Source organism: Heptranchias perlo, chromosome 7 (assembly GCF_035084215.1).
Source record: "Heptranchias perlo isolate sHepPer1 chromosome 7, sHepPer1.hap1, whole genome shotgun sequence".
Classification (NCBI taxonomy): Eukaryota; Metazoa; Chordata; class Chondrichthyes; order Hexanchiformes; family Hexanchidae; genus Heptranchias; species Heptranchias perlo.
In genome coordinates this window covers 55,275,757-55,292,216 of record NC_090331.1, presented here as the reverse complement: position 1 = coordinate 55,292,216, position 16,460 = coordinate 55,275,757, and the positions used below count along the sequence as shown (strand labels likewise).

At 41.9% G+C, this 16,460-nt stretch overlaps 1 protein-coding gene across 1 annotated transcript in view; it reads left to right on the top strand.

Moving 5' to 3' along the window:
* Window positions 1–11,575, top strand: part of LOC137323319 (uncharacterized) — a 175,809-nt gene extending 164,234 nt beyond the window's left edge. Inside the window, exon 2 of the mRNA XM_067986809.1 lies at window positions 11,535–11,575. The gene's annotated coding sequence lies outside the window, so the exon portion shown is untranslated. The remainder of the gene's footprint in view (window positions 1–11,534) is intronic.
* Window positions 11,576–16,460: the final 4,885 nt, after the last annotated feature.

The window sequence follows — 16,460 nt, the reverse complement described above, 5'->3', positions numbered from 1 at the left end:
ATCTCCAACAAGAGAGAGTCTAACCACCTCCCCTTGACATTCAACGGCATTACCATCGCTGAATCCCCCACCATCAACATCCTGGGGGTCACCATTGACCAGAAACTGAACTGGACCAGCCATATAAATACTGTGGCTACGAGAGCAGGTCAGAGGCTGGGTATTCTGCGGCGAGTGACTCACCTCCTGACTCCCCAAAGCCTTTCCACCATCTACAAGGCACAAGTCAGGAGTGTGATGGAATACTCTCCACTTGCCTGGATGAGTGCAGCTCCAACAACACTCAAGAAGCTCGACACCATCCAAGATAAAGCAGCCCGCTTGATTGGCACCCCATCCACCACCCTAAACATTCACTCCCTTCACCACCGGCGCACTGTGGCTCCAGTGTGCACCATCCACAGGATGCACTGCAGCAACTCGCCAAGGCTTCTTCGACAGCACCTCCCAAACCCGCGACCTCTACCACCTAGAAGGACAGGAGCAGCAGGCGCATGGGAACAACACCACCTGCACGTTCCCCTCCAAGTCACACACCATCCCGACTTGGAAATATATCGCCGTTCCTTCATTGTCGCTGGGTCAAAATCCTGGAACTCCCTTCCTAACAGCACTGTGGGAGAACCGTCACCACACGGACTGCAGCGGTTCAAGAAGGCGGCTCACCACCACCTTCTCGAGGGCAATTAGGGATGGGCAATAAAATGCTGGCCTCGCCAGCGACGCCCACATCCCGTGAACGAATAAAAAAAAATGAAGCAAAATATTCAGCAAATACTTTAAATACAATATATAAACATACATACACAGAAAATCTCTAATGAATTACCCTTTGTAAAAATGGCATTGAATTGATTATAAAAATCTCTGATAAAAAATAGAATTATTTTTCTGAATGATGGATTCACTCAGTTTTGTGTCTTCCCAGATTTCCTTGATGAATTTGTCTTAGTAGGAGTAGGTTTTACTTTCGGCGTGGGTGGAAAACTGGTGTTGCGGACAAGCAGTCCATTATACACCCCGCCTGATCCTGGGTGATATGACCACTTCATGGGGCCAATTTTCTTTTCTATAATGAACCTTGTATGCCACTTCCTGTTATGGGCAGGAAATAGAAGCAGAGATCTGTAGTGTCACGTCTCCACCCTTTTTGCACATGATGCGCATTTCTGTCTGGTCTGGGGCAGATGAAGGAAGTTCTCTCTTGAAACAGGCGGCAGCTTCATTATTGTATTTAAATGACGTGAGAACATTCTTCTGATACTTTCCGTGTCTTTTGTGCCCTTTACATCAGTCATACGGCAAGTGAAATCAATATCTAATACAATTGGCCATCCGGGGTTGCTAGGTGCTGAGCAGTACTGGTAAGTACATTTAAAGGGCCAAAAAGAAGATTTTTGCAGCATCTTTGAGCTATTTCTGGCCCATTTTCCATTTCTTTTCTTTGTGTGTTTTTCTCTAGGTCATTAGGTTCTCATGAGCTTTTGTGCCAATTGTTTTGACTTTTTATATCTACAGCTGCATTACTGAGTTCTTTTCCCAGAGCAAATTCCCGTTTCAGAGGTACTGGGAAGAAAAAGAGGAGGACCACCAAAGGGATGCCAAACAGATGAGGCTGAATGAGAGGTGCATCTGTGCCTATCTGTTTGTACCCACACAAAACTGTATTTGCAGAAAGAGATTACTAGACCTTGTTTTGGTACAAAATTAGGGCTTGTGAAAACTCCAACTCTGAAGGTAGGTTGTGACAGTAGGCCTGATGACAGATATATGTGAAGGCGTAACTAATTTTTATGTTGGATGATTCTTCAAAAGCACTCCAATCACAGCATGTCATGCTTTACATGAAACCACATGGATGAAGACATGCTAAAGTGATTATCAGCCAGTGTTACATCCACCCAGATCACCACCAACCATATCTGCAGGCATTGTCACACCTAGCTGGCTATGGCTGTGGGGAAATGTCCTCAGCAGAGAACCAGATGCAGAGCTGTGCCATCTAATATAAGGACACCTGTTGCTAACATGCATCATTGGTTTGGCACAGCCAGTGACAGAACAGTCAGCTACAGCTTCAAGTCTGCACATGAAGCTTCCTGTTTTGTCTGTCACTTCTTAACTCCCTGCCCTTTAGCCTTAGCAGATAATGTGTTGAGATGCTTTTGGCATTCAAAATGTTGGTCCTCCCATTGTGATGCTCCTTTCTCATTGTCTCCTTTAGATTTTCCACACCAATATGGTCGTTAAACTTATCCCAGTCTATACCTGGATCTGTGAATATTGAGTGTTATTAGCACATTATCAGGAGTGTGATGGAATACTCACCACTCACCTGAATGGGTAGCACAAAATCATGAAGGGTCTAGACAGAGTAGATAGAGAGAATCTGTTCCCATTGGCGGAGGGGTCAAGGATCAGAGGATATAGATTTAAGGTGATTGACAAAAGAACCAAAGGTGACATAAGGAAAAACTTTTTACACAGCGAGTGATTAGGATCTGGAATGCATTGCCCGAGGGGACGGTGGAGGCAGATTCAATCATGGTCTTCAAAAGGGAACTGGATAAGTACTTGAAAGGAAAAAATTTGCAGGGCTATGGGGAAAGGACGGGGGAGTGGGACTAGCTGGATTGCTCTTGCATAGAGCCGGTGCAGACTCAATGGGACGAATGGCCTCCTTCTGTGCTGTAACCTTGCTATGATTATCATTCATGCAGGATTAGCACCAGTTCCTCTGATAACAGCAAGATCTGGACAAAATTCAGGCTTGGGCTGACAAGTGACATGTAACATTTGTGCCACAAAAGTGCCAGGTAATGACTATCTCCAACAAAAAAATGCCCAACCACCTTTCCATGACCTTTAACAGCACCACCATTGTTGAGACCCCCATCATCAAAATCCTGGAGGTCACCATTGACTAGAAGATTAATTGGACCAGCCATATTATTAATGTGGCCACAAGAGCAGGGCAGAGGCTGGGACAACGAATGGGCCACCTCCTGATCCCTCTATGCTTCTCTACCATCTACAAACCTCAAGTCAGGAGTGTGATGGAATACTCACTACTTGCCTGAATGGGTAGAGCTGCAACAACACTCAAAAAGCTTGACATCACCCAGGACAGAGCAGTCCACTTGATCGGTGCGCAAGCCATTGTACCTAATATCCACCCCTTCATTTACACTGTTATATTGTTACACTTGCACTGTTGTACTATTTTATTGTTTTGTTGTGGCAATAATTGTTCTAATTCTATTGTGTCTACAGCATTGTGAAACAAATTATTGCCAATGAATGCACAACAACATGAATGCTACAAATGTACAAAAGTCAAAATAATTAATTATTTTGTGACATTTCTTTACAACTTTTTGAAACTGCTATGAAAAGACTGTTATGTATCCAAGAGCTTTGGGTCACAGGAGGTACAAAATTCATCCTTTTATGAAAAACAAGAGAATTCCTTGTTTTCTGCATAATAATGGCTCACCGATGAAATTGTAAGACTGTGCACCTTTGAATTGCATGGTTTCTGAGAATGCAATCTTGTTAAAATCAATAATTACAGAGAAAAACAGGTATTTGTCTGTTTTTCATTAAAAGAGGAATTTCACACTAACATTTATTTCAGTCTAATGTTCTTTACATATTCCACCTTCTTGGGACAAAATCTACTAGGTCCTGATTGCTATTCAAATAAAACTTACAAGCACTTGGCTTGCAATTTCACAAATGGGTTAAAAACCAGGTGCCAACTTTGTAAGAACCTTTGAGGGAATGAAATAGTTGACTGTTGTTGGCTAATTGCCAGCAATTGGATCATATTTTGCTAAATGATCTAAATGTTTCAGTGAGTACAAGCTAACTAAAAAGGAACATTGTGAAGACGTAACACACCGCTGTACAATACGGAGCACTCACATTAAGATAAAACACTGTATTTCTAATTTGTTTAATAAGGCCTACTATGAAATTAAGACCATGAAAATATTACATCATTCAGTCACATCAAAGGGCTGTGACTGTTGGCCATCTGTTTCCTTATAAGTAGAATATTAGCTTTTGTCTTGATCTAGGTAACCTAATGGTTGAAGGTTAATTGGCAACTCCCATTAGAACCAGTACAGAATTGAAACCCTGCGGAAATATATTTACTGTCTTAAAGACAATCAACACATTTCTAGTTTCTTCATTTTGTCTTAATTTTTATAGAATTTAACTACTTTTTATGATTTCTCAAGCCTTTTCAGTGATCTGATGATTTTTTGTCAATGCTCTTAGTCTGACAGGTACTTAAAGTTGCTGCGTTATGTATTGGCTGTCAGGGTCAGCAAAACCTCAACCCAAAGTTTAGCTTCATATGTAGGCACTAATGGCTGTAATTTCACTTCTGGGAATGTGGAAAGCTGGCATCCAAATAAGGCAAATTTGGAAAAATCCAAATAAATCTATCTTGCTCCAAATCAGATTGAGAAATAACTTTGGAAGATGAAAAGTGAGGGTTACAACAATAATAATTAGCTGGAACTAATATTCATTTCTTTCTGACTCTAGTGACCCTTTAACTAATTGCAGCCCCCCAAAAATATTGAATTATTTTATGTTAAAAGGAAAACAGCAAGTTGTGAGGCCCAAACAGACACAAAAACTCAACCTGAGAAGTTTTCCAGCTGGCAGTGGAATAATGTTGATGTCTGCCATTCATGCTTAGTTCCAATGCTTAGTCCATGTAGATGTGCACAGATTTAAATTCAACATATCAGGGGTGAAAAGAACAATCGCAGATTATAAGCAAAGTAATCACAACACAAAAACAATGCACACATGCAACAGCAGTTTATAGATGTCTCAAGGTAACATTTAATTTAGTGTCCTTCTTTGCAACCTATTTCCTAATATAGAAAAATAGACTGATTGTTAATTTATCACCACTGCCCCTTAAATACTGGTTAGTACCTGACAGACCTAATAATGTGTCTAACAACCCCCAGAACCACATTATGGTAAGAGAGCAAACAGCATCATAAAGTACAGCTTGAGAGCTATAAACACTTTTTCGTTTTACCTTAGTTGGTCTACCGATAATGTGGTGTTATATTTCTCAGCTCTCCTGGCATATCCTGCAATAATGAATCATCACACGGTCACACATTCTCAGCTCTGACCACCCCTCACCCTCCCCCTCAGCCTGCCTTCAAGCTTTTTAAGAAAACTTTTTGTTTATTGATGCCAGTAAATCTTTAGAACTGACAGCAGATTTACTGCTGGCATCTACAGAAAATTCTTCAGCTGTTAGGTCATGAGCCCCTTGGAAGAGCTTGACCAAAGTATCACATTTTCTGTGCCTCAACCAAGTGTGTTGAGCTCTGGGAAATGCTGCAATTTTGTTAAATGCGTGATTTTCCGATCACTAATGATATTCCACATTTGTATGTTCAGGATATATCAACCTTTTTTTTAAATTATCCCTCCAAATTTCTCCATTACGTTAAGGTGCTGGCCTGAATCCTCCTCTGAATTTCTACCCATTTGGGCAGATTTGGGGTGGTAAATAGAGGAAAATGTGCTCTTAAAGACTCTGCCTCACATCTACCACAAAAAAATTGCACCTGAATTCTCCTCCCAAAAAAACGCCTGTTGCCTTTAAGGCCTGCCACAAGCCCATTTTGTCACATTTAAAGGGGGCGTGGCTAGCTTCTCCACCACATTCCCCTCCATTTCTGGTCCAAACCAGCTACAAATAATTACCGCCACTATATCAGTGGCAGTAAGAGCTACTAAAAGGTATCCCTGAGGCAGATACCACATTGATGAGGCTACTTTGTTTGCTACTGCTGAAGGTGGGTGGGTGGGTGGGTGGGTCTTTGTCTGATTATCAATCATTTTAGTACTTTGGGGGATAAGTCCGAACTTTTACTACTATTTTTCTTCAATTCTGCTTGAAGTACTACTTTGAACTCTAAATGTGGATTTTTCAATGGGAATCCCTTTATTTTGATATTATGAAGAGGAGCTGCATTAACACACTGAAGGGACTAGGTTACAGGCTCTTAGAATCAGGCATCACCAAAGGTATCTCTTTCCTACATGTGGACACTCACTCACCAGCTCACACTTCTGCTATGGAAGTTCAGATGGCTGCCATCTTGGCTTTGGGTGCCAGTGTCGACAGAGGCTTCCAGAGCTTCACATCACCCCTGTAGGAGTGATTAGGCACAGTCCCAGGTGAGTGGCCTTGGCTCTCTCAGGATGACAGCATGCCTGCTCCCCTGCCATTCACTCCACCAGGGCCCTTGTTAGTGCCACATAGCCACCTGGGACAGACTGCCCTAGCCCGTGCAAGATACCCTCAAAGCCCAGAGCTGGTTGAGGTTGCCCACCATGGCCTCTGAAGCATCCTCAATGGAAACTCAGCAGCCTTTCACCTCAAGCTGTAGCCTTATACACCTCATAGGAGTATAAGGATAGTAAACAAGCACTCAAGACCAGCACTAAGGGGTTTCACAGGGGTGATAATTATTACTATTAAATATATGATACAGATGGAATTGAGTTGTTTTGTTTTCTGATATGGATTTGGTGTTGGTGGTTCTATTTGTTGTGAAGCGAGGGTAAGACCCATAAGGCTGGACTGAATAAAGGCAATGGGATGTTGGTAATGTGGATGGTGGTGATAGGATTGTGGGACTGTTGGTGTATTGGGTTTGGGAGGGGATGGGTTCATGTGAAGTACTCTTGGGTGAGCTGCTCTCCAAGAGCTCTAACAGCTAAGGGCACTGATGGTCGACAATGCTCATGCTCTTCCTCCTCTTCGTTCCCTTCTTCCTTCTCTTCGTTCTCTTCTTCTTCTTCCTCCTCTTCGTTCCCTTCTTCTTCCTCCTCCTCTTCGTTCCCTTCTTCCTCCTCCTCTTCGTTCCCTTCTTCCTCCTCCTCCCCCTGCTGCACTCTTCCTGCCCAGGTAGTGGTAAGGATATGTCCCTCATGATTGTGGCATGCAGCAGACGATGACAAATTTGGATACCCGCTCAGGGATGTGCTGCATAACTCCTCCCGAATGGTCCAGACAATGGAAGCACTGTTAGAGGATGTTGTTTGCTCGGTTACATTCCTGGTGGCAGCATGGCACTCGTAGGCCTGCTTTGCATCTGTGCCTGGGTTCCTACCAGGTGTCATGAGCCACGTCTGAAGGAGATAGCCCTTGTCACTCAGTACCCAACCTGTGGCCTGGTTGGAATAAAGGCACAGAGAACTGGCCCATGACTGCTGTCAGGAAACCGGGCACAGACCTGCATGATGCACTGCCTGTGTTCGCAATCTAGATGGACTTGAAAGAGTGGAATCCCTTTCTATTGACAAAGATGCCAGGCTGGTGCTGGGGAACATGCAAGGCAATGTGTGTGTACTCTGTTACCTTGGACCATGGGGAAACCTGCAATGTGTGCGAAGCCTAGTGCTCTCTCATCCTGCTTTGCTCTGTCAATAGGGAAGGAGATGTAGGCGTTCCTCCCAGTGTGAAGAACCTTGGGGACCTCCCTGATAAAACAGTAATCTGCAAACTGAGATATGTCGCTGATGTCACCTGCTGCAGCCTGATAAGAACCTGTGGCATAAATGTTAAGGGCCACAGTGCCCTTTACAGCCACAGGCAGTGCTGTCCAGGCCATTGTACAAGGCTTAACTTGTGGCTGCAACAGGTGACGTAGCTCAGCAACAGCCTCCTTTATGAAGCGGTGGCACCTGAGAAATTGCTCCTCCGAGAATTATATGTAGGAGAAGTGGTCCTTGAAGACCTGCTTTGGGTATGGCCTCCTGCTCACGGCCCTCCTCCTCCCTCTTCTTCGAGCTGCTCTTGCTCTCTCCTGTCTTCCATGCTGCTTCCGTTCCTCCTCCAGCCCCAAAGGTAGCCCTAATGGACCACCCATGACTGCAGTGCTGCTATTTAGAAGGCAGCCAAAAGCAGTACCAGCAAAATCTTATTCTCAGCAGTCAGAATTAAGTTTTCACAGTCAGAAAACAGGCCAAAAAAATGCACAGAAGATAACCAGCAGCCTCAAATGATGAACTAGCAACTAACCTTTAACTACTGGATGAGCTATTTAAATACCGCTGCTGAATGGTCCTTCCTGCCTGTTAGTGCCACGTGTGGCTGGGCGAGTTTATCACATGGTGAGTCCAGAGCTGGGGCAGACTAATATCTCAAAAGGGTCCTACAACTAGCATAGGACCTTAATTTGAATATTTTATTCATCACTTTAAATAGTTCTGGCGTGTGCCTTGGATGCCTACAGAGTAACCCGATCAAATATGGTGGGCAATGCACCACCAGCTCGCAATAAACGTGCACACCCGCCTGGCATATTCAATGGTAGCCGTCTATTTTGTGCCTGATAAACGAGTGCTGTGCCATCGACTTTCTCGGCCATCAAGCCTTAACCTTGATAAATGGTGGAATGCTTTGATTTTTGAAAATGCAAAAACTGGCTATTAAATATAAAAAATGAAAATGATTAGCCACAAGTAATATCAAGTCCTAAATCATAAATATTTTTGATTTTTAGCTCTATTCCATATTTTTACCATGTTGTTTTAATTTAGCAAGCCAATGAAAATGTGTTGGGAGCAGGATGACATAAAATGACATAATTCAAGAGTCAAAAAACGAGAGCCTCCAACCTTTTTGTATTTCAAGCTTCACCAAGTTTAAGTTGTTATGTGATTGAATTTCTGTAATTGAAACCCAGTAAGTAGGGATGAAATTCATATTGGGCAGTAACGCAAAACGGCCGGTAGTGAATCGGCCGCCCATTTTACACTTCATCCGATTTTCTTTTCCACTGAAGTCAATGCAAAAGAAAATTGGGCAGGGTGTAAAACAGGCAGCCGATTAGCTAGCGCCTGTTTTGAGTTACTGCTCAAGATGAATTTCATCCTCGGTTTTCCTAAATGATTTTTGCATAGATCCAGGATCATTCGAAATGTGAACTTTCTTTTGAAAATACAAATTCTATTTCTGCCCCATTTCAGCTCTTACTGTTGGCATCCTGCGATAGAAGTAGGATTTGTTACAATTATTTTTTTTCTTCAGCTCAATCACACTGAGGCAAGTCACACATCAAATCATGAACCACAAACATTGAAAATAATATTGGATCAAAATAAATTCTAAGCAACGCTGCTTAATTTCTCTAAAATACAGTTTTCAAACTATGACCCCTAACTTTCAAATGCACTAAAAGTGATTAACAGCAACACTAAGCTGCCAAAATGCCTGGTTCAATAATACATGTGAATTCGACCTAAAACAGAAACCAAGATCTGTTATCTGAAGTAGGCAACGGCTAATGGCAGAGCATCCTGAGAAACGGTAAGAAGAGTTTAAATGAAACAGGCATTGCAGGCAAGGCTGTTAATGGAATTTATATATTTGAAAATGGATTTTCAGGAGAAACGTGCAATAGGGGGATGAGTGGCCCTGTTTATACAATAAGGCAGAATTTTTGTGTGTTGTCTGTGTGCACAGAAATGACTTAATATCATATAAAATTAATATTATGCAGGGTCTTAAAAATCAATGGTAATAGTATAAATTTAATTATTTATATGCAGTTAGAGTTTATGAAATATAGGCTATGCCCTATTTGAAGTTATTAGGATTGATTTTAATTTTACATAATTTCAGCCTTTAGTTCTGTTGGTTAGATGGTAATTCTAGCTTAATTCATTCTTGATCTAAGGATCAGATGTTTCCAGTCCAGACAGCTCTTGTACAAGATGCATAATTGCACAGACAAATCTGCTTGGTCAGTTTACAGATTCATAACAAGCTTCCACTAACTCACAGTCTGGCTCTTTCAAGCTTTCTTATACTCTAAGCTTCCTGAAGATACTCGCTCATTGTCCCACTAAAATGTCTGCTGAAAACAATCATTTAAATATCTTCTTATTTTGATTGTGGCTGATACCTTTTGTATATTTAAGTGCAGTTACCCTGCACTTGTCTGTTGCTGTGCTACATCTTCACTATCACAGCAGAATGTGCCAGAAGACTGCAACTGAACTGCGGCTAGTTTGCCTTCTGGTATGAGACTATCTGAAGGATGTAGTCTCTCTCCGCTTTTCCTTCATGCAATTTACAGATTGATTGCAGACCTATATTTTTCAAATTTAAATTAAAAATTGAAAAGACCTGTCACATGATCTTCTCAGGCTCCTTTAAGCTTCTAATATTAGAATAGATGACTATCCTGTTGGATCTTTTCTATCATTAGAAATTTAACTGGAATTCAAATATTTTTCCACTCAAAACACACAGCTTTGTATCTGAAAACTGGTTCATTCCAGTTGTGAGCTTAACCAGTATATGTGGTGAGCTTGAACTCCACCAGATATACATAAGGGCTGATAATGTAGCATTGTGGCAGCTATACTGTAGTGAGCTGACCTTGTACTTCATCGTGAGATCAGTTTGCTTGCAGGAGCATGTTGCTCCTGGCACACATTGCCTGACATGCTGAGAATGCATTGGGGTCAATAGTCGGATCATCCAGTGCTGGTAGGCCCTGCTCTTGAGGAGGGAGAGTAATGATTGTAGCAAATGGACACAGCAGAAGATTTTAATGGAGCTATTGGTAGAGGCCCTGCAAAGAAAAGTGATCCTTTTTGGCACCAAAGACCACCCTCCAGTTTAAGTTTGGGACAGCATTACAGGGGAAGTGTGCATAGCATGCTGGCAACTTTTCATGTATTTTCCAAATTTACAGGCAAATTTACAAAACAGAGAGGCTGTCTGAGTATGCATGTTGTGTGTGTAAAAGAGAAGAGAGAGATCAGAGATGCATTTCAAATGTGACAAATTATATACATACGTGTTGGAGTTTGTGTTTATGTTCAAATTATGAACATTCTAAAAACTTCAGAAATGTATCAAGCTGAGAGAGAGGCAGAGAGAAAGACAGGTTATCTTTCCTTGTGCTAATCTGAGTTCTTTATAAGAAGAAACAATTGAATTTGAAATCTTCTCAGCCAAACAAAGAAGGCATTGATTATCATCTCCTATGTGTCATAATAGCTAGAAAATGCCAGAGCCTGTAATTGGATCAGTACAGGCAATTGTTAATGTACAGGATTTCCATTATAAATGATTACATAGGCACTTTCATTGTTAAATGTTGACATCAAAATATGACAAAAAATCATGACAAGAAGTACGATTTTGTGGACAGAAAGTATGCGTAAATGTAAGATTTTTAATATAATAATAGATAAAATCCACTGATTAGGGTTTTCACAGAATAGTGGACAGTCATGAAATTTGATCTACAAATCAGCAGTAGGAGTTCCAGAGTACCATGTAACAAAAACAGAATTTGATTTAAACAATCACATAAGTTCATGGGCCTAATGTTATATCCTAAATGATATAAACACCCCTTTTATTATAAGACCAAGTTATAGTCCAACAAATTTATTTTAAATTAAATTCCGCAAGCTTTCGGAGGCTTCCTCCTTCGTCGGGGGGATGGTGGAAGGCCGACGAAGGAGGAAGCCTCCGAAAGCTTGTGGAATTTAATTTAAAATAAATTTGTTGGACTATAACTTGGTGTTGTAAAATTGTTTACAATTGTCAACCCCAGTCCATCACCGGCATCTCCACATCTTTATTATAAGAGCATATCCTCTGACTAACCATGAGTAACGCCATAGAAGCTCTGCTAGTATTAAATTAAAAGTCTTGTGTATTGCTCACACATCCTGTACTTTCAGGAAGTAATGATTAATTACTTACTCCAGTCGCTGTATTGCCATCACACTATTTCCGTCACACCTGGCTGTCATGCTAATTGTGCTATTTCTAAGCCTATTTTAGATATTCATCACTGGTTGGTTCGTTCTTCTCATGTGACTCTAGGTCCTCCCCAGCTCTGATTATTCCTTCTCCCACATGTGGTGGTGTTGTTGTCACCTGTGTGAGGCCTGTGGACATTGAGCATTGGAAACAGGTTTTCATGCTTTTATTCTCTTCTGGCCGATCAGCTGACCTCCCCGCTAGTTCCTGGCATGACCCGTAAATGCCATTAGGTGTTAACATTTTATCTTCGGCTTGTCAGTCTGCCACCTCACAGGTTCCTAGCCATGAACTGGGAAGAGTGCTTTAAATTATTTCTTCAATCATCACAGGTTCTTGGCCACAAGCCAGGGATAGTGTTTAAAATTTTATCTGTGGCAGTTAGCCACGCTCCCCCCACAGGTTCTGGCAATGAGAACGGAACAATTTAAAAAAAAAATTTCTTAGCTGTGAGTTGGGAATAGTATTTAATTTTTTTTTACCTTGGATGTTAACTGGCCATCCATGTGTTTCCTGATAAAGTCTCTGGTCCTGGTGATATTTAAATCCCATTCCTGGTGCTTTTTTAAAAGTCCTGTTTGTTTTTTAAAAAAATTCCCACTCCCCATTATTATTTTTTGTCCCACTTCCGGTGTTTTCTCAATTCCCGCTCCCCATGTTTGTTTGTTTTTTAAGTCCTGTTCCTGCTGTTTGTTCTTATGTCCAACTCTGATGCTTTTTTTAAAAAGTCCAGCTCGGGTGTTTGCTTGTTTTTAAAATCCCATTCTCAGTGCTTCTTTATTTTTAAAGTCCTGTTTTTTAAAGAATAGTTCCATTCCTGTGACTGTGCTGTTTTAAGTCCCACTTCCATTCTGGTGTTTTTTGAAGTCCTGTTCCTGGTGCTTTTTCTCTTTGTCCCATTCCTAGTGTTTGTTTTTTCTAAGCCATGCTCCCGACATTTTTGTTTTAAAGCCCTGTTGCTGGTGATTGTTTTATAAGCCCTGCACTGTTCTTTAAGTTCTGCTCCTAGTGTTTTTTTTAAAATCCAGTATGCTGGCAGTGGACGAGGTTCCTTGCTGCTAGCACATACTTGGAAGATGATGCCCCTGTATGTCAACATTTCAAATGGTGAATTGTGAGGGGAATTTTAAGCTGTCAACTGAGATCTGCTGAGATTATGTTTATTCACTGAAACATCTTCTGATGTTTCAGTGAATAAACACAGCACATGAACAGGAAGATACAGTCTGATTCCTGACAGGAATAGAGGCAGCAAATTTAAAATTGTACACCCTTCTAATTGACACCCCTTCCCCAAGCAAACTAGTGCACACTTTTCTACGTGGGGATCTGGAAACATGCTTGCCTAGAAATTTTGAATTTTTACTTCGCATTTGATACATTTTTTATCTTTCAACAGGCAATTGGACCTCCTCAGCTTCTTCAAAAGTTATCTCAACTGTTACTCTGTCCAACATCCTCCCCATCTGTTTATATTGGCATTTTTCTCCCACTAAGCTCCTCCCACCAGTTCATGTTAGCTTTCTTCTCCCTCCTTTTCCCTCTCAAATCATGGTGGCAACATTCTCTTCCCTACCTCAGTTCATGCTAGCAATTTTCAGGAATCCTAACTCACTTCATGATATGACTTTTTGTCTCCCTCCCTCAGCTGCTGCTGGAACCTTTTCCACTTTCCCCACCATGAGTTTTCACTGCATTCTCTGGCCACTCTCCAATCCTACCTCTTGTTGTTCCAAGAATGAAACACCGCAGGAATTCTTGCATTACTTTTGCAAGATCAGAAATCCAATCTCTCAAAACCATTGCTCACAGCAGTGTTCCATCTCTGGAGTCGGGATGGGGAATGGTGGTCATTTTCAGCACCTCAGCAGTCAAGCATTTCCGTATCACGTTCTGCAAAAATTGTCACACCAAACCAATATAACTTCATGACTGCATACTATACCTCATCCACCATGAATGCACATCCAGTCATATGCTCAAACAGAAAGATCAAACAACAGAAAGGAAACCCCAACATCAGGTTCAAGTGCAAATGTGTTCCCTGTTTTTATCCTGTGTTCCCTGCTCTAACTCTAAATCTTCCCCTGTGGCTAAGGGCTGCAGCAGGTGAAATACCTAAGTCAGTGTGGTGCCAATTGGACTGCCTCTGTGACTGCTCCTCACAGGTGGCTCTGTAGAAACACAATGGGAAGAACCATATATTGGAACCCGCTAGACACTCCTTGGAGCACATTTTCAGTAGTTACAGATTTGATGCAGTGGAGCCATGTAAGTTGCCTATTGGCAGAATGTGTGAACAAAGCACCAATTCCTTGAAGGAAGAGAAAGATGGAAGAAATGGTTCCAGTTTGTGGATTCAAGTTCACCACCTGCACACCCCTTTCTAACACAGACCATGGAGTGGTGGCCCTCTATGTCCAAGGTCAGTTCTTCCAGGCATGTCATTCACGTCAGATATGGGGGAAATGTCTGCAGTTTTCAGCCTCTCACTTTCAATATGGGCTTCCTTTTCCTGCTATCATGAACACATTGTTGAAACGATGACGGTTTCTGAGATCTGCCAGAATTCGGCAATTGGCCACTCAGCTTCCTTAAACAAGAGTTCAAGAACATGCAGCAGACAAATGAGTCTTGGGGGAGTGTGTTATGGTCCCATCCTCTCAGTGTGAGTAGTGAGAAGCTGAAAGGTGCATCATGCCTGACTTTGGGTTGCCTTGCACTAGTGATAGGAAGAGTACAGGATAAGGGGGCATCCCATGTGAGTATGCGAGTGGTTGAGGGGACACACTGTACATGTGGTGCAGGCATGCCATTGCAGTACATTGATAAGAACACCAGTCACATACTGTGGCAAATTTTTTCAAGGTGTTGAATTTCTTTCTCATCTGGGAGGATAACCCCTTTATTAGCAGAAATTAGACTCACCTGCTTGGCCACCTCTTCCCTGACCACAGCTTGTTGAACAGGGTGTCCCTCATTACCAAAAATGGGATGCTCTTTGTCATTACTTACCTCAGAATGAACAGGGATCTCTAGAAATTGTCAGATTCCTAGCTCATTTCAACACAATACGCAGCAAAATGAACAATTTTCAGACAACAGGAAGTATAGGTGCAGCTTTAAGAAGCTGCAACAGCACATTTATGGAAATCCCCTCACCCTGGCCTCCATGCTCCCCAGCGTGTGATTAAAAATTGTGCGAGGAGGTCTCTAGCAGTATGTAAAGGAAGGGACCTCAGCACACCAGGGAGATTCCCTCTTTGTGTCAGAAACTTGAACTACACAGGAGTAGATATGCTACCACAGCTGTTGTTGTCCCTCTGGAATTTCAGCCTCCAGCCAGGGCACTGGGAGGGCCGAATACTAAAATTGGCCTGCAATCCCTGACCAGAATTGAAAAAATCAGCCAGGCTTCCTACTCCTGATCACTACCCACAACCCATATTTAAAGTGCACATGTTATATGAGGATCAGTTCTGCTTTGGGTGGTGATGGCTGTCTTGGCTGATTATTTCATTGAGATTCACTATCCGTGATCATACTTGTGTGTTTGTGTCCTAGCATCACAAGAGCAAAGGGAAGAAGATTGGAGGAGAAAAAAAAGTAAATACAAAAATCCACTGGTAACACCAAACTATCAAAGTTAATTTTGCTATTCCAGAAGAACCGATTGACACTTTCATCCCTTCAACCTGCAGTGGATTTAAACCCAGGAAGCATTATGCAGAATATTACAGGTAGATTGACCATTTTATTTTTTCATTTAGATATCCTGGAAATAAATAGTGTTTTGTGGATATCAGAAGATGGGGTGTTGATATCATACAGGAGATGTAATTCACAACTGCTGCGCTCTGACATTTATCGTTTCTGAAGTAATAAAATGCTTTGTAAATCAGCGCACAATATAATAGAATCATAGAAAGATTACAGCATGGAAGGAGGCCATTCGGCCCATCAAGTCCGCGCCAGCTCTACGCAAGAGCAATCCAGCCAGTCCCACTCCCCTGCCCTATCCCTGTAACGCTGCAAATTTTTTTCCTTTCAAGTACTTATTCAGGGTATGGTAGCATAGTGGTTATGTTACTGGACTAGTAATCCAGAGGCTGGACTAATAATCTGGAGTCATGAGTTCAAATCCTGCCATGGTAGCTGGGGAATTTAAGTTCAATTAATTAAGTAAAATCTGGAATTAAAATATGAGCATCAGTAATGGTGTCCATAAAACTACTGGATTGTTGTAAAAACCCATCTGGTTTGCTAATTCCCTTCAGGGAAGGAAACCTGTTGTCCTTACCTGGTCTGGCCTATATGTGACTCCAGACCCACACCAATGTGGTTGATTCTGAAATGGCTTAGCAAGCAACTCAGTTGTAAAATCTCGCTTAAAAAAAAGTTATAAGAATAAAACCAGATGAGCCACTAGGCACCGGACACGACAAAGGCAAACCAAGCCCAGTTGACCCAGCAAAGTCCTCCTCATGAACATCTGGGGACTTGTGCCAAAATTTGGACAGCTGTCCCACAGACTAGTCAAGCAACAGCCCGACATAGCCATACTCACAGAATCTATACCTTTCAGCCAATGTCCCAGACTTTTCCATCA